Source organism: Protopterus annectens, chromosome 4.part1 (assembly GCF_019279795.1).
Source record: "Protopterus annectens isolate FY-2018-M chromosome 4.part1, PAN1.0, whole genome shotgun sequence".
NCBI lineage: Eukaryota > Metazoa > Chordata > Ceratodontiformes > Protopteridae > Protopterus > Protopterus annectens.
This window is the reverse complement of record NC_056734.1, coordinates 372,368,371-372,390,272: the sequence shown is the minus strand read 5'-3', so window position 1 is coordinate 372,390,272 and position 21,902 is coordinate 372,368,371. Positions and strand designations below refer to the sequence as shown.

Genomic DNA, 21,902 nt, shown 5'->3' with positions numbered 1-21,902 from the left:
AATTGTTTTTCCCAGTGTGCCATAACACAATTTGCAAAGGAAATGCCACAGGGGGACCCCATTGCCACACCAGTCTTTTGGAGAAAAATTGGTAGTCAAACAAAAAAAAAATTAGTTAATATTAATTTCAAAAGGTTGGTAATTAAACCAATTTCATCCCCTGGTGCTTAGTTATCTAATAGAAACTCTGTTCCCCACTCTATCCCTGTGTCCTGTGGGATCACTGTATACAAGTCCTTGACATCAATTGTCAAGAAAGTCCTTGCATATTTGCCCCTCTAGTTCAAAATGTTTTTTTAAGTTTGTAATCCACCAATCACAAGCATAAGTGATGGAATTTCTCCCATCAATTATGGGTCTAAAAGGGGGGGTGTTCCTCATTTTTATGTATTTTTGGGATCCCAAACATGGGTGTCATGGGCGCAGTCATGTTTAAATAATTGAACATGTCTGTCTATATAGCCTTCCGAAAAGTCATTAATAGCAAGTTTTATCCATTGATAGGCTCCGTTCATTTAATTTAGCATTACCTGGCTATAGGCCCCACTCTCAAGCATCACTTTTATTTTCTTCCATTCGACCTCACTCATGAAAACCAACCCTCCCCCTTTATCAGGTCGCATGACCTTCACATTGGCCATCCTTAAATCCATTAACTCTTGTATTTCCATTTGTGTCAGGTTTTATTTAAATTGGTTTAATTACTAGCCTTTTGGAATCAATATTAACTATTTTTTGTTCGACAACCAATTCTTTCTCCAAAAGACGGGTGTGGCAATGGGGTCCCCCTGTAGCAGTACCTTTGCAAATTGCGTTGTGGCACACTGGGAAAAACAATTTTTGTTTCAGCATGATGGACGATATGTTCTTAATTTTTAAGAGCAACAATGAGGACGTGGGAAATTTTATGGAGATTCTAACACGACTCCCTTCCTTGATTTTACGTATCACTTATAGACAACAGCAATCTCCTATCTTGATGTTTGGTTGGTTAAGGACATCACTATTAATAGGTATACTACCAGGATATACCAGAAGCCAACCTATTCTAATGAATTTCTCCACTTCAGCAGTAATTACTCCTTTAATCAAAAGAGAGCTGTCGTCAATGGCCAGCTTGTTAGGGCAGCAAAAATGATTACCTTGGATTTTGACACGAGTATGAGAATCTGAGGGAGATGTTTGTAGAGAGAGGGTACCCCCCCTAATTTATTAGATGACATTATAGAAGTGGGGAGGAAATACAGATAGGGCATTTCCAACCTATCCTTAATAGAGGCACTGATTGGGGCTGATAGGCAGCTTATTTTGATGGGATGCCCCACAGAAACTGAAGCAGACTATCACATTAGTTTCACCACAGTCTTTTCCAGTGATGCCAACATCTTGAGAGAAATCTTGGTTAAAAATTGGGCTGTTATAAATGACTTTGTATTGAGAAAAACTAGGTTTAAGGCCCAGAATTACATTTAGAAAAGGGACTAATATAAAATCTTTACTGGAGAGGAAAGTTAGCCCTTACATTCCCAATAGGGGCATGAGAAAATGTGGAAGGTACCTTTATTGTAAACGTATATAGAGACTGGCTCTTCCTTTACAACTGATAAAATCAAATATACATTGGCAGGAAAATACGATTGCAACACCATAGGAATTATATACTTAGCAAAGTGCCAGCAATGTAACTCTTTCTATATAGGAAAGACTGAACTGCAATTCAAGCAGAGGATATATGAGCACCAATACAGCATTAGTAGGCAGGATACAACAAAACCCTTGGCTAGGCATGTTTTGGAACAACCTAACCATTGTTTTCATTATATGGTTATTGAAAAAGTGGAACCTAACTCCGGGGGGGGGGGGGTCCTTAGGCATTAAGGCTTGAGGAGAGGGAGTTGCTTTGGCAATTAAAATTTAATGTATTCTCTTTCCCTGGCTTGAATGAATCTTGTCAAGTGTATTTTAAAATTAAAATCTTTAGTAAGGTAAAGTTGCAAGAGCTTTGGGACATGTTCACATAGCAGAAAATGGGTACACATTTTAGATGCAAGTTTATTAAACAACTAACTTAAAGTTAAAACTTTTGTTTTACATAAAAGTGGGAGGGTGAATGAATGTCATCAATCTTTATTTAAATGTTGGATATATTTGTTTTAAATGTCTGAAGAAGTTCCTTCCATTGTAAGTGGACAAAAGTGCTCAAAATAAACTTTGTTACAGTTCAGTTGTGGTGGATTACTTTTGGATTTTTAACTCATCTGTTGTTGCTGCAATGTTAGCAAATACGTTAAGACAATTATAAAATGATCCCTCTTTTCCTATCTGGATTCACCCAGTGTGGCAAACACAAGATCAATCATTAATATCAGTTAACTAAACAACTAATACTTTTGCATTTGCTTTTCTGTTGTTTAAGCATCTGATATGGTTAAACAATATTTTTTCAGTGCAAAATATAATTCCAACAGTAACAAATCTCACAACCACTTAAAATGTGTTTTAGCTATTCTAGAAATATAAGATACCACACATACATCATAGGCAAGCATTGGAATATCTTGACATCTGATAAACAAGTTAGCAACCTGATAGGAACACATCCACAATTTACTTTTAAAAATAAGAAGTCGCAAAGGCGACGACTTTGCAATCCCAGAGACCAAATCAGGACTGAGGATACACCAGGGACTAAACCGTGCACTAGGTGCCAGTTCTTTAAATTTATAAATCAAGATATGGAGTTTCTACATCCAGACACTGGTGTAACTTATACACTAAGAACCAGTGCAAGGTGTGATACTTCACAAGTGGTTTACCTTGCTACTTGCAAAGTATGCAGTAAATTCTATGTGGGAAAGACAGATAGACTATTAAGGGATAGGATCAGGGAACACCTATACCATATTAAGAAGGGTAGTGTGTTCAATGCTTTAGCAAAACACATTAAAGAAACGAATGATCAACACACCTTTACATTTATGGTATTAGGTAAATGTTATGAGAACTTGAGGGGTGGTGACACCAGAGTTCAAACTGAGAACCTGGAGGCTAAATGGATTGTGAGATTAAGAGCTAACACAGGACATGGTCTTAATGACCATGTACCATTGAGACCCATCCTGAAAAATAGACCATTACGTAGGTAGAATCAGTTACATTTATGTGGTTTATATGCATTTGTAATATGCATTTTTTGTAATATTGCTTTTATGAAATGTGGTTTTTGTAATGAAGTTTTTATATATTTTACCATGCATTTTACTGTGGGCTGAATACAATTGTTCTTTGGGCCGTTAAGAGTTCTCTTTTTAATCATGTGACTAGCTAATGTTTAGTATAAGAATGGGTGTGTTGAGTGCTGTTTTTTTATACACCTGAAGCAGCTTTGTGGTGAAAGCACTTGTGTCTTGTAATAAATCAGCTGAAGAAACTGGAGCTTTGCCTCTGCCTGCTTTTATTCTTTGAATATTTTTTCAATGTTGACAATTTTATTGATGCAACCAATTTATAAACAGCATTATAATCAATATTTCCATTTATCTGTTTTCAAATAGCATATCAGAGAAACACTCATTTGGAACACACAATACTTTCGAACTATACAAGTTTAATATGAGTAAATGTAAAGAAGTGTGGCAGCACTCTGATCTGCTCTGAGTTACAGCACCAACTGATATTGTCAACATCCTGGCAGATAGGTTCAGTGCTAACTTTACCCCCTCCACCCCCTAAAGGGCCCATCTTTATACCGGAAGAATGCAAAGTTCCTGTAATCACGGCTGCACAGGTAAAAACCACACTCTCCAAAGCCAAGAACACAGCATCTATGGGACCTGACAACATCCCAGGATGCCTTCTACATGAACTACAGAATGAACTGGCACCCCACCCAAGTACCATGTTCAATCAGCCTCACCTCAGGCTTTGTGCCCATTGAATGGCGCACCGCGACAGTTATCCCACTCCACAAAGAGGGCCCACAACAGATCCCGGGAACTACCACCCCATTAGCCTGACGAGCCTCGTCTGCAAGGCCATGGAATGCATCATGGAACTCAAAGACATTGGAGATCTCCAAACTCTGGACCTCACTCATTTTGGGTTTGTAAAAAGGCAGATCGTGTCTCCTAAACCTGATAGACTTTTTTGAAGTAGTCACCAAAGCCATAGATGAGGGTAAGGTGGTTCACACAGCCTATCTAGATCTCGCCAAGGCATTCAACACCATCCCCCACTCTGGAATTATAGATAAACTCACTAAACTATGTATAAATCCCTATGTCAAGATGGGTTGCCAACTGGCTTACAGACAGAACCCACATTGTGAAAGTAGCAGACTCCAAATCAGACTTCTGACCAGTGACAAGTGGAGTAACACAGGGTTCAAGTCCTGGGTCCTCTCCTGTTTGGTATCTACTTCTCTGAAGTACAGGCTAACACAGAAGGTCTTTGGCTAACTAAATATGCAGATGACTGCAAACTAGGAGCCATAACTTTAACTCCTAACGATGTGGACATCCTACAAAAGGGCCTCACTGAGACAGATGCCTGGTGTCAAAGACATGGTCTCAAGCTCAATGCCAAAAAGTGCATTGTCATCCCCTTTGGTAAAAACTGTACCCATGAACTACCACATAGGTGGTAGTCTACTTAACACCAAAAGTGTGATGAGACCTTGGGACACAGGTGGACAGTAGTCTCTCCTTTGATAATCACATCACCACAGTGGTCAGGAAATCCTTCTACGTGGCACACCTCATCATACAAGTTTTCTCATCCAGAAAAAAGAGATAATTGTTCCTCTCTACTCATCACTCAGACCCATTATAGAGTACAATGCCCCTTTTGGTATGTACCTCACAAGACATCGACAACTGGAAAGGTCACAAAAATACCTCACAAAGAGGATTACTGGCCTCAAACAGCTGCCTTACGCAGACAGTCTCAAAAAACTCCAGCTTTACTCCGTCGCATATCGCCTACTTAGAGGCGATCTCTGCCTAACATACAAAGCTATGTCAAACCCAGAGCTGTTGGACATGCTCCACTTAAAGAAATCCTAATCCCTCCGAGCTACACGCTCTAGGGACCTAAACCTTGTCACCACAATAAACAGAACATGCTGGAGGAATAGATTCCTGTCCCAGAGACTTCCCATACTCTGGAACAGACTACCTATGTCAAACAAAGCTCCTCATTAGCACTCAAGAAAAATCTTGATGATTGGATGGGTAATAGGAAATTCACCCCGGGGATCACTTCTGTGGTTCTGCTCGACAGGGGCACAGGAAAATAATTTTCTTGGGTGGTGAAAGCCAGAGTACCTTTTTGGATAGGCTTGTATAGGCCCTAGGGCCAATAAGCCTAGTATCTACCTATGAAAAAAAAAAGTCAATGTAGTAAATGTTTTTCTTTCGGCTTTTCCCGGTTAGGGGTCACCACAGCGTAACTCCGGTCCGCTGATTGGCAGATTTTTACAGTGCCTAGGTTCCAGCTCGACCCCCAACCTTCAACGAAGGAACGCCCATTCATGCATGTCTTTCGAACACTACTCTACCGCGGGGAGGACATGCAGACTCCATGCAGAAGGCGCTCCAGCCAAGAATCGAACAGGAAAACCTCTTGCTGTGAGGCGACAACGCTACTGCTGCACCACCGCGGCTTATAATAACCTTAAAATTATTATTCATGTTTCAGATAGTCCTACTAGCAATATAAAAGGCTTCAGTTCCAACACTCCTTGTATCTTGACATTTAATGATGAAAGCTCCATTTATTTTATCTTCTTCAGAATTTGACATCTTGTGTAGGTGGTCCCCTTGTTTCCATTTGCTGATGAATGCTGGATTTATGCTCTGAAAAAAACAAAGTCCTTGCCCCTTTCATTATTCTGTTTTAGCTAATATATCACCCAAAGAAATGCTGTGATTATCACATTTCAAGGCCAAAAAAATTAGACAAGTTCTGTACTTCCTCCGTAAACTGCTCTGATTTGGAACACTGCAAAATATATGTATAAAACACCTGTGGAATTAGAAATACATCTCCAATAAAAGGATGCAATACTTAGGAATATTCTACAGAGTCTTGGAGGAGTAAAGAATACTTAGAGGCATATCAAATAAAACATTTTTAAATATCCTTACTGTTGTACAGTATATGGGGACTTGGAGATCTCTTTCCCAATCCACACATGTAATGCAGTAATTTACACTTCTTCCCAAATAATTTTATAACTCCCTTTTGAACTCTGTACATTAACCCCTCTTTTCCTTAACATTTCTACTGGAATTAAATCATTTCACAAAGTTAGTGTTGATTTCTTTCCCAACGTTTATCAGCTTTAGTAGCTCCACCACCAATGTCCTCCTGATCTTTTTCTTGTACATCCTTCTATCCCTTAATAAATTACACATCCCTCCGATCCCTCAATCATTGTATTACAATTCCTTTCCATCTAGTGTGGTGGTTTGGATCCAATACCACCTGTAAAATTTAAGCCTTGAATACAGTTACACACCCAATGTCCCTGCCTTTTTTGGTAACATTATAATATTCCATACCACAGTTTACTAAAAATATCATCAGGGGAGGAGAGAAACCCTGATGCGTATATAATACTAGTGGCAGAACAAACCACTTGAATGCCTGAATGATCCATTTCATATCTAGTATTCTTCAATCTTACACATTTTACTTTTCTTAAAATACTCCCAACTATTCAGGGCAATGACCCTTCATTCATATAGTTAACTTCATCTCTAAGTAAATTAGCTGACAGGAGTCACTAAGAAAGGTGTACACTTCATACATATTACCAGTAGGTGAATAAACTTTATTACTCTGCTCTTTTGTGTGTTTATCTTACATCCAGCAATTCTACCATATTAAAGTTCCTGAAATGTTACATCCAAATCACTTTTGCAGGATCTATCAGTTAAATATGCAAAACCTGCAAATAGTGTTAACTTCTGAACAAAATGTCTGCAGTTTATAGTCCTTTACTTGTATCTTTTTCAATATACTTTAAAAGGATTTAAGTTAAATAGCAAACAGTAGGAGGGAAGACATCCCAGCCTAGTACCATTAAATGTCTTATCGTTATTTGTGCCATAAGATGTTAAGTTTGTGCACCCTTCAGGAAAGCCCATCATTCTTACTACTTAAAATTAATACTGCAAACAAAACCTTTACATACTTCTCCAGCACCTAGACTTGAAATATATAGTGTTTGGTTTTGTAGGTATCTTCCAACATAAACCAAGCACAAACAGTAACTGGTGTGCTTGGGATACCAACAACTATAAAACCAAAGAAACTCTGTACCATAGACACACACAACCCAGTTTTTAATAAGTGTCACTCGTTTTAATGTGTACATTCAGCCAGTAAAACATAACAGATAACAGTTAAGCACTCATCTCATGAGACTTCAGAGCTATTATCCAAATCACATTGTGATTCACAATGTTTAATTGCACATTACTTATGCCTATTGAGGTTTTTTTTATGGCATTAATGGGTTATTTAATTAGTGTCTATGTGTCGACCAATGAAGTTGTTTTAGATGGTTTAAATTTGAATTGGATAACAGTTATGCACTTAAAAACCAAACAACCTGGTACCATATCGTCCAACATACTTGTTTTCAAAAACTTATCATGGGTTGTTCTACTCAGTACAAAACTTGTTTGTTCCAGATCAATCATTGAGGGAAGGATACAAGTTAATCTTCTGGCATACAGATATGATTACGATTATGTTTCAGCATTAGTCTATATGACCTATCTTGTGAAGGATCTTTGCCTGGTTTATAAATTACAACAGCTTATTTTCAGATATTCAAGGTCTTCCCATTTACCAACACATAATTAGCAAGTTTAACAAAGTCCTTAAGAAATTTGTCTTAAAAAAATTATATACATTTCTATTAGTAAACAATCTAACCTTGGACCTTTACCCCTCTTTTGATTACTTAATATTGCTCCCACTTCATCCTAATACCTTGCATCAAGCAGTTACCCTGATACTGGGTCCAGGGAGTTTTAGAAAGTTCCTTATTTTATTTGACTTTCCCTCCCAATTCACCTCTATTTAAAATAAATGTTCACAAAAAATGAATAAAACTTCCCAATTTCTGTTTCTCACAAACCTTCCTTTAACTAAAACATGCAATAGAGCTTCTTTATACCCATCATATGCTTTTACGATCTAACCTTCTGTATGGAAAGCTTACTGCTACAGTCAAAAAAACAACTCCAATCTGCTTTTAAATTACCGTTCGCCTTAACAAAAGTATAAAGTAACAGTCCTCTCAAACATCTTTTGTGTTGACAAAAACTGTATAAGCAATGGAGAGTGACTGACAAAAGAAACAGGATACGTATGCAAACTCCCAATAAGCCACACAACACTCCTTGCTAAAATGGTTTTGTCTGTTGACTATGACTTACACCAGTATTACAAACATGTAAAAATATCTCAAGGAAGCCATGATGCCTCATCCCTATCAGAATAGCATGCTTATAAATCACCCTAGCGCAAGTACCCTATTAGTGCTAGAACCGTTATGACCTCACCAGTGGGGAAAAATGGTTAGTCTCCTGCCTAGAAAACCATCCCCTCCTGTGCAATAAACCATTCCGTTAATATTTTAACCATAGCAGGATCTACAGTCATGCTTAACACTCACTTTAACTTGCCTCTTACTAATATAAATCTACCTTTGTTGTATAGTTGCACTTCCAGTAGCTCAATTTCCATCTTTCTTACAAAAGCACAGCAACAGCCCTTTGGATTCCTGATGGGTAGAATGAAAACTATACCAATTTATACCATAGGTTCCCTAGTTTCCACTGTTCAAAGATATTTAAATAAGTTTCTTGCAATAAGAAACATACCTATTTCCCTACTTTTTGCAGGATTTGACTACAAACATTCCATGATAATACTGCAAACAACTTCTTATACAACAGACCAAGTATTACAGAGTCTTCTCTCTAGCTTTAGCCCTTAAATTTGGTTATACAAGCTATATATAGGTGCAGAGTTCAACAATAAGCATAGCATTATATTAATTTATGTTTCATAGTTTCTCAACTTTGCGAATGGCATTACTTTCATCCTAAACTGTATTAAAGCTTTTAATGAACTCAAACAAACCAGAACATCAATAGCAGTGAACAATGCTTTGTACAAATTTTCAGAAACTGCAACTTATTTTACATTTTTTCTATTAAACTTCCAGGTAGGAGACAATGTCTCTTAACATGACAGGCTTTGAATAAACAAAGTATCTTTTTAACTGTAGCCAAGACAAGTCTATTGTATTCTCACAATGCATCATTTGTTTAAAATCCACCTTCCCCATTTCAAATTACTGTCTTTTCTACAACTAACTCAAAATATCTCACCATTTGAGTTAAATGCAGAGGCCCAGATAAAGTTTCAGTATAGCCAAAATCATTTTACTCTAAACAAAAAATAACCTTGGAGATTTAGACATTCTTATTTCTTAAACCTCACAATCCTGCATTTCATATTTATCTCAGATTCACAGACAGTCCACAATAAACTTTTGCTTGTTAAATATACTGTTTTACTTTGGAGGACTCTAGAGCATATTTTAGCCCAATTCTACAATGTTACTTTAAATACTTCCTTGGTTTACTGCATCAAAAAACAGCCAGATGGTAATATGAAAATAATTTTATTCTTCTAGGATCGCTCAGTTAAAATTGTAAAAACACAGACTATCTTAAATACACAATATTAAAGGGAAAGTACTATTATATGCCCAAAGCTTTTCATTTGTTATACAGTAAAATCATGAAAACTACTTTGTACAGCAGAAAACACACATTGGACAGAACACAATTTTTATTCATACTGAAATCAGTAAGTTTTAGGGCAGCCACGGTAGTGCAGCGGTTAGCATGGTCACCTCACAGCCAGATGTTCTCCAGTTTGATCCTCGGCTGGGGTGCCTTCTGTGTGGAGTCTGCATGTCCTCCCTGTGGTCGTGTGGGTTTCCTCCAGGTGCTCCAATTTCCTCCCACATCCCAAAAATACGCTGTAGGTGGACTGGACACACTAAATTGGCCCTAGGTGTGAGTGAGTGCATGTGTGTGTGCCTTCCGTGGAAGGTTGGGCACCGGGCTGGCAACTCACCATAAAACTCTACTGCCAATCATGAGCGGACAGGTGATCCACTGTGGCGACCCCCAACTGAAAAACAGAAAGAAGAAGAAAGAAGATATAATCAAGTCTTTAAAAATCAAACAGATTTGGTAGCTCAAATATTATACCTGCATTTACTTAAACTACATCGCAATACCCCAAGGGCCCAGCTAGTATTAATTTCAAGAAAGCTGTCCTGAGCCTGGGATTTGTCCTGACCTTACAACAGCATCAAGCTGCCAGAATTACCCTTTTTCACATTTCTTTTAATTGTAGAAGCAACATAAAAATTCACACTACCAGAGGTTCAGAAATTAGTCATTTTTATCTTGGAAGGGGAGAGCGCTGCTCAAATACCATCACATTTCTTGCTCTGACAGCAAGTTTGAACTTGAATACAGTTTTCTCTTTAAACATGTTAAAAATATATGGTTTTCCAAACATTGTTATAAATAGCATTAAACTAAAACTCCATTTTATTTGGAAAAAAAATCAATACTCCAAACATATTTCATTGAAATTTCTCTTTAATTTATACATAGAACTTTATTTAGTTTCATTTTACAAAGTATCCCTTGATATTCCAAGAATTTTCCCATTTTCAACCAAATTTACAACTTTAGCCTGATACACTTCTATAAACTACATGCGCCAGACCAATATTTCTCAAATTGCATCTGTTATACACCAATTTTTCACAGATTTCTAATTTTAAATACAGATAAATCTATTTTGTTTCTGCCAAATGACAATTAAGTCCCATCATATTTTTTTCCTTTTAACAAAATGTAAATATTTGGGATTATTTTCTTCTTGGTTCCAATCTACTTAATTGAAAATAACCTTCAAACACTGGGCCCACCCAGCTTGGTTTTGTAAAGGGTCGCTCTTGTCTCCTCAACCTGATTGACTTCTTTGAATCAGACTTCGGAGTTGTGGACGAGGATAAGGTGGTCCACACAGCCTATCCAGATCTTGCCAAGGCCTTTGGCACAATCCCCCACTCTGGAATCATAGATAAACTTACTAAGCTAGGCATTAATCCCTACGTCACTCGATGGGTTGCCAACTGGCTTACTGATAGAACCCACATTGTAAAAGTAGCAGACTCAAAATCCAGCTCCAGGCAAGTGACAAGCGGAGTACCTCAGGGTTCAGTCTTGGGACAGCTTGTTTGATATCTACTTCTCTTAAGTACAGGCCAGTACTAAGGGACTCTTAGTAACAAAGTTTGCAGATGACTGCAAACTGGGAGCCATTATTGAATCCCCAGATGATGCGGATATTCTGCAAAAGGGCCTTAAAGTAACAGATGCTTGGTGCCAGAGCCATGGGCTCAAGCTCAATACCAAGAAGTGTATAGTTATCCCCTTTGGGAAAAAACATGCACCCATGAATTACCACATAAGTGGCAGTACACTAAACACCAAAAGTGTGATAAGGGACTTGGGGACACAGGTGGACAGTGGTCTCACCTTTGATCACCACATAGCCACAACAGTCAGGAAATCCTATGTGGCACACCTCATCACTAAGGGCTTTTCATCCAGAAAAAAAGGAGGTCATTGTCCACTGTACTCATCCTTCATTAGACCCATTATTGAGTACAATGCCTAGTTTGGTATGTACCTCACAAGACATCTGCAACAACTGGAAAGACCACAAAAATACCTCACTAAAAGAATCACAGGCCTAAAGCAGATGCCCTATGCTGACCGTCTAAAAAACTCCACCTATACTCTATCGCATATTGCCTACTCAGAGGCGATCTCTGCTTAACATACAAGGCCATGTCAAGCCCAATGCTGTTGGACATGCTACACTTAAAGAAATCCAAATCCCTCAAAGCCACATGCTCCAGGGATCTAAACCTGGTCATCACAATGAACAAAACATGCTGGAGGAACAGGTTCCTGACCCACAGACTCCCCATACTCTGGAATAGACTGCCCATACATGTCAAGCTGAGCACCTCTTTGGCCCTCTTTAAAAGGAACCTTGACGACTGGATGCGAGATAGGAAATTCACCACAGGGATCACGTCAGTCGCCCTACTAGACAGGGGACCAGGGAAGTAAATATTCTGGGAAGAAATAGCCAGGGAATTGTTATGGCTAGGTTTGTGTAGGCCCTAGGGCTGATAGCCTAGTACCAACCTATGAACTAACACCTGAAGAAGCATCAAGAATATTACCAGATGGAATAATTCAAAATGTCCTTTATTTCTAACATCTAAATACAAGAATAAAATACAAATGAAAAATTTCTTGTTACGTTTCCATATTAATTCTTCCATATTTCAAATTCCTAAACTTTTTTTTCCAAACCATTCATAATTATTTGCGTTTGTGAGGTTTCCTAAAGCCACTTGAAGTTTACATGAAAAGCGGACACTTCAATGAAATGGCAACTCTCAAAATTCAAAAATGTTTATATCTATTTAGCAATGAAAGATCATAAGTTATTTTGCATCTCACTGCATTTACATATTGAGTGAATAAGCTAAAGGCCTACTGGTCATTGAGGAGTTTGATGCCCCAGATCCCATGTTGGAATTTGCAGGTGACTGTGTATGAACTGACTAGCTGAAAGTATGAATAGGACTGAATCTGAGTGTTTATTCCAAAGCCATGTCTCACGGTATAACAACCCCCACCCCAAATTTCATTTACTGAGAACAGTTTCACACATCATTAACAAGCAAAAAAACAGATCAGAAGTAAAACTCACATTTTTATTGAGGCAGTTTCCTTGTGTACACAGGTCACCAGGATGGTGGTATTTCAAGTACTGGTTTTCAAATGGTAATGGGCTGTTTAATGCTCTGTATGTCAGACACAGGTCTCTTCTAAGAAGATAAGATACAAAGAAAAGAGAAATATGCTGTTATATTCGATTATAAGACAAGCCTCATTCAATTCTCTTTATAAGGAATCTTTGTACATACTCCAACTGCACCAGCTGCAGTATCAGCAGGTTACAGAACAGTCTACAATATTCTAGATTAAGTTAAATAAGAACTGTTTTAAGGACAACACCATCATGGGCTTTCTGAGGGGTCTTTTTTAGGGCAGCAGCCATAATTAAGTAAAGTGAGGAGAGTCTTACTCCAACAGTCTTTTTAAACAAGAAACATCTTTATTAAATTTTCACTTATGACATAGGCAATCATACATTACTATAAATGAACAAACCATACTGACAATCTTAAGTTGCCAGCATTATACATTACAAACCATAATAGCATAATTTTAGTTGTAAACATTATACATCACTTATAATCTATCCAATCATTAACAGTCAAACATTACATAACTCATTCATATCCTGCCCCTTTTTAAACCTCATTCCTCCCCTGTATGTATTCTTCCCACAATTCCCATTTTTTCTATGCAATTTACTCCTAACCTTTTCTAAAGATCCCAAATCCAGTTGTTTTATCTCTGTTACTATATTCACTACTTCTAGTACAGTTGGTTTAGCCTGATTTCCATTTTCTGGTAACTGCTTTTTTGGCAGGCACCATAATTAGACTCAGTAATGCCTTACTATGTCTAGGCAATTCTGATTCTTATCATTTCCCTAGATCCATTCATTTGCTCACCCAGTATTTATGATAGAGTAGTCTGCAGGGAATCTTTAATGTCTGCCAATTTTTTACACTAACATAATATATGTTCCCAATTACCTCTTTCATCCTCATCACACCTCCATTTGCTGTTTACCTGAGAAAAAAATCTCTGAAGTCTACTTGGGGTACAAAATACCTATGTAAACATTCCCAAGCAAAAATCCTAAATCTTCTAGATTGTGTTACATATTTGGGAGACATACCTATATCCCCTCAGTTTCTTTGTGAACTGCTTATCAATCTCTTCCCAGTCCTTTCTAACCTCCTCCGATTCTTATAGTTATCATGAAATATTTTATATGCTCTGTGATATGAGGTAGTGTCATCTGTGCCAGAGAGAGTAGGACAGTGCATGTATAACATATGCCAGCGTACCTAGCTGGAGTTTTGTAAAAAAAAAAAAAAAATTAATTCGACCACCACAGTAATCCTTGTGTTAAAATGTATTTGTAAAGTTGCTTGTGTTAAAAATCCATTAACAGTGGGTCCTGCTGGACAGAAAGAGATGTATATGTATGTCAGCATCGTTATAACTGAACAGAGAATTCTGGAAGGGAAGAGGTTAATCAGTCCAGTTAATTTTGAAAAATTTGTTGAAAATTAAATGTTTGTTTAGGTCAAAGATTGTATCTTATAGGTCTGATTGCAGCCATAGACTAAAAATGTCTGGGAAAACCAGGACTAGGAATCTTGCTCTATTGTCCTTAGCTACCCTGCCAGAAGAGTGAATGTTTCTGAAATTGTTTTATAGCTTTCAGATGCTGCAACAGATCTTAGCAAAGCTCTGGATGTGTGTGTCAGGTGACCAGATGTCATGTCATTCTATGACCAGCACTGATAAATGACCTTTAGATATTAGTGAGAGATATAAAGGAACTCTCGCAGCAGCACTTTATTTTTTGGAGCCTGACAGGAAAGATCTCTCACAGATATCACACACAACCTAACACCATCTTGCCTTGCTGTAGTAGGCAACTCAACACTCATCTTGCCTTGCTGTAGTAAATAACCTAACTAGGGAAAAGTAATTCTTTAGTCAGTCAGGAAAATATAGTGAGATTAGTTAAGTATTGTTTTTCTGCATCTGTGTGACTATCAAACTGCATTATTTTTACATCTCCTGTGATTAAAACGATTGTTTATTGCAACTAGATATTCTCATGTTTTCTATTTTATTATTTAACTATTTCTATACCTTTCATTATGACTGGTCTTTTATACAATACTTTTAACATTTTAAGAGTACTTATGCTTGTTTTAGTGACGCTGTGGCTGCTCCTAAAAGCCTTGTCGCATTGGTCAAACTCTACCATTTGTATTTGTATTAACTGAGCCTTACAGTAGCTGACTGGTGGCAGCGTAATTAACTAATAGTCTGGGCAGAGGGGGCACAGCTGGTAAATCTGTGCCAGCCTTTCCCATGTGTGTGTGTGAAAAATCAAACATCCAAGTGTGTTGTCAGCTACTTGGAACACGGACAGTTCTCCAAAGTGGTAGGTATGGGGTCTTGTTTGGGGAGTGAGACAGTCCAGCTCTAGGTCTGGAGTGTGCATCCTGTGTGCTCTTAAGGGAAATTGTGCTTGGTACAGAGAGACGCATCTGAAAACACTTTGTTCCTAGTGGTCATCCCTTACCAGTGTCAATGGTGAGGACAGAGGCTCCTTGATTACTGGCCCAGAGTAGGTACCATCACATACTTTATTAATTATTCCTTTTTAATAGCAGCTTTTGTTCTAGATTCTACTAAAAACTCTAAGTGCTGGTCTTTCATTTAGGACCCGCTATTTCTCTTTGCCTATACTCTGATATCAATCCTTGATAAGGATGGCAATCTCCATCTTCCAGTCCAAAAAATTTGTTGGCATCTTCCCATTCTATTACCTTTCCCTCTCTATTTGCTCCCAATACCTTGGTTCCTTTGCCAGTTTTCCTCCAATAAATTCCAGCCCCCTCTTCCCTATTGTCTGTATCCCTAAATGCAGTCATCCCTATTGGCAGAATATCTGTTCTCCATTCCCGTGGTGGCTTACTACTTAGAATATTTTCTGCTATTTTATAAATATAAAACTGTAAAATTCCCCAAAACAGGCAGAAGACAGCTCGATATGCAGCTAAATCCACAAACTTGATAAACCAGCAAGTAATCATACCAAAAAACTTTATTAGAGAGAAAGAAAGTTAGCGCTTTCATGGTAATACCATACCACTTCAGACAATCATGACTGGTGACAGAATAACTTGTATGCAAATGACATCTCAAACAGCTTAACAGCCAATAAAACAAACATTCATGCAGCCACATTCTCAGCTTAAAGGCATATAAAGTAGATATTTACTAGCATAAAATCTAATAAAAAATGGAAAATAATAAAAACATTAGCACAAATAGACAATATGAAAAATATTCATAATTAAGTAAACACCCTACAGCCATTTATTCCTTAATACAGGCTTAATGGGGACATGATCATTCAGCCCCATAGCTAGGTGTGCCCCCAACCTCAAGATCCACTAACTCTACCACCTCAGTACGAGTCATATCACCACCTCGCAGACCTGGGCTGATCACACAATACCTAGAAGACAAAGTTATGTTCAGAGCCAGTGAACAGAACACGTTTCACTAAGGCACTAAAATCATATTGCTTCTTCATGCAATACGCATGGTCCCCAATTCTTTCTTTTAAGCTTCTGTTAGTCTTCTTTTAAGCTTCTGTTAGTCTTACCAATGTAGAATTTATAACAGCACTGACAATGTGCTAAATAAACCACATTCCCAGTAGAGCAATCAGCAGATGCCCTCAACTTCCACAAGTAGCCTGTGACAGGGTGTCTTAAAAAACCTAGACTCATCTATAAACTGACAAAAATTGCATTTATGGCATTTAGATGTACCCATCAAAACTTGGGATCCAGACATAACATGTCTAGGAAAACATAACTGTTGCCTTAAATTACTGTGGTTCTTTTATAAAATCTAGGGCCATCTGCTAATATATCGGAACATCTACTGCCAGTCTGTAAAATATGCCAGTTCCTAGTAACTATATCTTTCACCATATTAACACCATGGGAAAACTTGAAAACAATGGGAGGTCAACAATACCTATGAGGTGATCTAATTGATTGCCTCTATAGAGCAGAAAAATACGGACACGCTCTGCTCTCACACTCGATTATTCTGGCACAAGCTTGATCACCTTCAACTTCGGTATAAGCCCTGATGGCAAACTCTTTCTTCAAATCTGACAAACTTCCTTCAAAGTCAGAAGTAGTACATGACAACCTCGAGACCCTGAAAGCTTAACCTCTCACAAAGTTCCCAAATATATGTTGTGGATGCATGCTCCACCTGTGGAGATATGACTGCCTATAACCGTCCCTGCTATGCATTCTGGTCAGCATTTTTCCATTCTACAGCCGGATGTTCACATCCAAAAAGTGAACAGTGACTTGGGAACAAGTGAGCATAAATTTCAAAAAATTACTATTTAAAGAATGAAAAAACACGTCAAGCTCTTGCTTCTTGCCTTTCCAACCAATGTTGTTGCGTCTTTCAGCTATTCCCAGTTAGGGGTCGCCACAGCAGAACTCCGGTCCGCTAATGATTGGCAGATAGATTTTTACGTGCAGAGTTGCCAGCTCCGACAGCCTTCAAGGAAGGTACGCCCATTCACACGTCTCCACGCAGACGCTCTAGCTGAGAATCGAACCGGACAGCGTCTTACTGTGAGGCGACAATGCTACCGCAGCACCACCACCACAGCTTACCAATAAACATAACAAAATGTCTATATATGGCAATATGACCAGTGTTGGCGCAAGAATTAGCGCAGCTGGTACCCATTGCCATGCTGGATTGTTGCCAGTAACATTTATCCTGAAACAAAGATGTTCAAGTACCAGCTCTAGAAACATGCACAAGAAGTCAACATATTTCATGTCAAATTTATTACTCCTACCTAAAACTGCCCTGACCATACTAATGCCTTCCTGGTTAGGAATGCACGTAAACAGGGATACATCTATCACTAAAAATTGAATATCCGACATCCCCTCACTGGTCACATTATATAAACCTCTCAAAAAGTTTTCAGTATCTTTCAATACAATTTCACTCACATCAAGAGCTATTTGAAGTTGTTTGTCCAAATAAATGGACATTGCCTGAGTCAACCAACCACTCCCAGCTACAAGTGGTCTAAACTGTGGGAGTGTAGGGTGTTTGTGGATCTTGGGTAAGCCATGAATCCAAAGAACAACAGGAAATTCAATAATAAAATAGTCAAATAGTTCCTTGGTAAGTAGACCTAGATTAAAGCAAGGTATTATGTGTGATCAGCCCAGGTCTGCGAGGTGGTGATATAGTGACTCATACTGAGGTGGTCGAGTTAGAGTGGATCTTGTGGTTGGGGGCACACCTAGCTATGGGGCTGAATGATCATGTCCCCATTAAGCCTGTATTAAGGAATAAACAGCTGTAAGGTGCGTATTCTTGTTTACTTAATTATGAATATCTTTCATGTTTTATCTATTTGTGCTAATGTTATTATTTTTCATTTTTTAAATAGATTTTATGCTAGTAAATATCTACTTTATATGTTATTAAGCTGAGAATGTGGCTGCATGAATGGTTTATTGGTTAAGCTGTTTGAAATTATGTCTTTTGCATACAAGTTATTCTGTCACCATTTGTGTTTGTCTGAAGAAGCGGCATATTACCGCGAAAGCACTTTCTTTCTCTGTAAAAGTTTTTTGGTACGATTACTTGCAGGTTCATCAAGTTTTTGGATTTAGCTGCATATCGAGCCATCTTCTGCCTGCTTTGGGGAATATTACAGTTTTGTTTGGTTGCTGCAGTTGGGTTTGTTTTTATTTTATAAATATAACATTCTGTATGATTATTACTTTCCTTAAAGATCTGCATCCAAATTCCCAGTCTCTCCTTGTTTCTTGACTTTCCCCCCTATTTCATCATCATCTCTTTCTACTCTGAATTATAGTTTTCTTCTTCTGTATAGGAGCCTTAACTGTGTAGCTCAGAAATACCCCATTTGAATCTGGTAATCCCAATCCACCTTGTTCTACTGGAAGAATCAGTATATCCCACTTGACTCTTGCTATCTTCCCCTCCCAGACAAAATCCTTCAGCTCTAACTACTATCCACAACTTTTCCTCTGGTTGATAAAAATATGCCTAACCTGTGTCAAAGACTGTAAAGACTAAAAACTGCTTGCATCTTATTATCCATATTCGTATAACAGAACTTACAATTTCTGTGTTTGTATTATCTGTTTAGTCTATTCCCATACAACTTTAGCTGCCACATTAGAATCATTTTAATCCATACCAAGTACTTCATTTTATCATGTCCCCATAAATATGGACATCTCAGAAAGAATTTTTGTGTGGGTATATAATTACAGCTATTGCCTTTGTTTTAGCTTCATTACTTTTGTATCCTGAAAAGATTTTAAACAGTCTCAAAATGTTTCACAACATTGGAAAGACCTTTTCTGGTTTTATAAAGTATAAAATATAGTCTGCAAATAGGGTCAGCTTTTCTTGACTAACATAGCAATTATATCCTTAAATTTTGGAGTCCCTTATTTTCTTTGCCAGTGGTTATAAATAAAATGCAAATAATTAGAAAAAGAAGACACTCCTGCATGGTTCCTCTGTTCAGAGATAATCAGAATGGAATCCACCTACTTTAATTTTTGCCTCCATTCCCTCATGTAGCCTCCTAATCAACCTTATATGTTTTTCAGAGAATAGAAATGCTTCCATTGCCCTGCTCAAAGTCACAGCTTACTCTGTCAAATGATTTCTCTGCATCAAGACCTACCAAGAGCAGCAATATTTTCTTACATTCTGCTTCCCTCTGGATCATCAGTGCTCTGGTAATGTCAAATGTTTGCCTCCCCTCCACAAAACCACACTGATCCATATCTGTCAAATTTGGAATCACTTTTGCCATTCTTTAAGCCCATTATAGATGAACACTTCATCACTATGGTTTAAGATTGAAATGGGCCAGAATAAAGCTGGATCTGATGGGTCTTTACCCTCTTTAGGTATTACAGCCACCACTTTCTTGCAGGATGTTGATACTTCTCTTAAAATATTGTTAAACAAAATCTTCCAGATAGTTTTTTTCCCTCCTAGCTTCCAAACTTCCACAGGAATACCTGTGGATTGGTTATACATCACCATTTTTACCTCATCTTCTCCTATCCTGAGCCCCATCTATCTATAACCTTAACATATTTAATTCTTTCATAAACATTTCCATTTGTACCTTCTCAATTTCTATATTTCTCTGCTTTACACAGACTTTTAGAATTTCTAAAATATTTCTAGTACCCCTACTGGAACTCGTTATCTTCCTTGTTATAGGTTCCTTAAGCTTAGTGTCAGCCCTTTCTACTTTGTTTGAGCCGCTGTACTAAAAGTTTTTGTGCTCTAGTTATCAAAAAGCAGTTGCTTAATCTTTATAAACTCATGCATATTATCAAGGTAATCCCTTATTTTTGGTTTAGCTTTCTGCAGTTGCTCCTCTTGTTCTGGGAGATTCGCCTGTTGTGCAATACTTTAACATTTGTCAGTCCCTCTAAAAAATTCTTGTTACTTCTTAACCATATATCTTTTTCTTTTATTTCCACCCTATTTTAAACTCCACTTTAATTTTATCCCACTCCCTTACTAGGTTTTCAGAAGAAATTTCTATCTTCTAATAGCTCTTGAATAATTTTCACTATCCATTCTTTAAATTCCTCTCTTCATCAGACAGGTGGGAAAGCACTAGTGACTCATTTTCATTTCATTCTGTGTTTTTATTTTAGTTATTATTGGCGCATGATGTGAAATAGTTACTGGGTGCATATCAAGACTTTCAATTAAATGCACATGTTCCTCTGAAATGGAAATTCTGTCTAGCCTACTCCAGTGTGTATCTTTGGGAATATGTAAATTCACTCCAAATTTCTAGTACTGAATTCACATACAAGGGAAGGTAGATTTTTGAAGAAATCTATGAAAATATTTGACATGGAATATTTTCACTTCTGGCCCACCCCAGACAAATTTTCATTGTTGCAAGTCAAATTCCAATACCCACCTATAAGTAATATTCCTTGACAGCTGATCATTTCTCCTAGAATTTTCTTAAGCTTCATTACAGCAGTTTTAGGTGCCATATAAATGTATGTTGGTGCAATCCTCCTCTCTTGCAGTAGCCCCTTAATACTACAAATCTACCATTATCTTTTTTATCCTTTTCCATCATTATTGGAGCTCCTCTTGCAGTTAATACAAGTAGTCCTATTTTCCTTTATCCCAGGTATTCCACTGCATAATTATCCTGAAAACCTTTATCAAATTCACATGTTCAGTTCTTTCAAAGTGGGTCTCCTGTAGCATAGCTATTTGCAACACACATTTTAATATAATTCGCTAATCTTTTTTTGTATTCGTCTGAGATCACTGACATTTAAAGACATTGCAGAAAGCATCATTGTGTTAAAAAGGTACTATTCCCATCTTTAATATGTAACAATTTTGTTAACAGTCTAGTTCCAGCTTTTGTTATATGCATATACTCTTTGGCAGGCTGATATTTTACAGTTTGTCATAACCATGTAAGCCTAAGTCGCATCTTACAAAATGTTTTGTTATAATAAAAACCCTCAAACAAAAAACATACCCTAATATCCCACTAAAACATATTAACTTAATACTAACATATAAAAATATGTACATCTTCAAATATTGAAGGTTTGCCCTCCTAATAAAGACAATCAAACTGACAGCCACACTCACAGACTTGGGTTAGCCTAAAAGAAAGGCCATCTGTGCTAAGACTCGTGGAACAGTCTGTGCTAAATGCTGGCTGCTTTTGTTTTATAGTTATAGTTCTCCCATATGGGAAAACTTGAATGCTTTCATAATACATTATCCATTAGCTATTTCTCTGTCAGATTGTCTCCATGAAGACATAAGGACCAGATACAAAGTTGCCATTAACAGTTATTTGCTAGAAAAAAAAGCATTATAATACTGGGTTCTTTTTCATTTACTTGCTCTCTCTTT

At 37.6% G+C, this 21,902-nt stretch overlaps 1 protein-coding gene across 2 annotated transcripts in view; it reads right to left on the bottom strand.

Moving 5' to 3' along the window:
- LOC122800867 (PHD finger protein 13-like) overlaps window positions 1-21,902 on the bottom strand; it is a 314,375-nt gene that overhangs the window by 5,330 nt on the left and 287,143 nt on the right. Inside the window, exons 6-7 of one of the 2 annotated variants that reach the window (XR_006364653.1) lie at window positions 12,910-13,027; window positions 10,191-10,227 (exon numbers count right to left, since the gene is read on the bottom strand). The gene's annotated coding sequence lies outside the window, so the exon portion shown is untranslated. Of the gene's footprint in view, window positions 1-10,190; window positions 10,228-12,909; window positions 13,028-21,902 lie in introns of those variants that run through there. The other variant, XR_006364652.1, reaches the window with a different exon arrangement.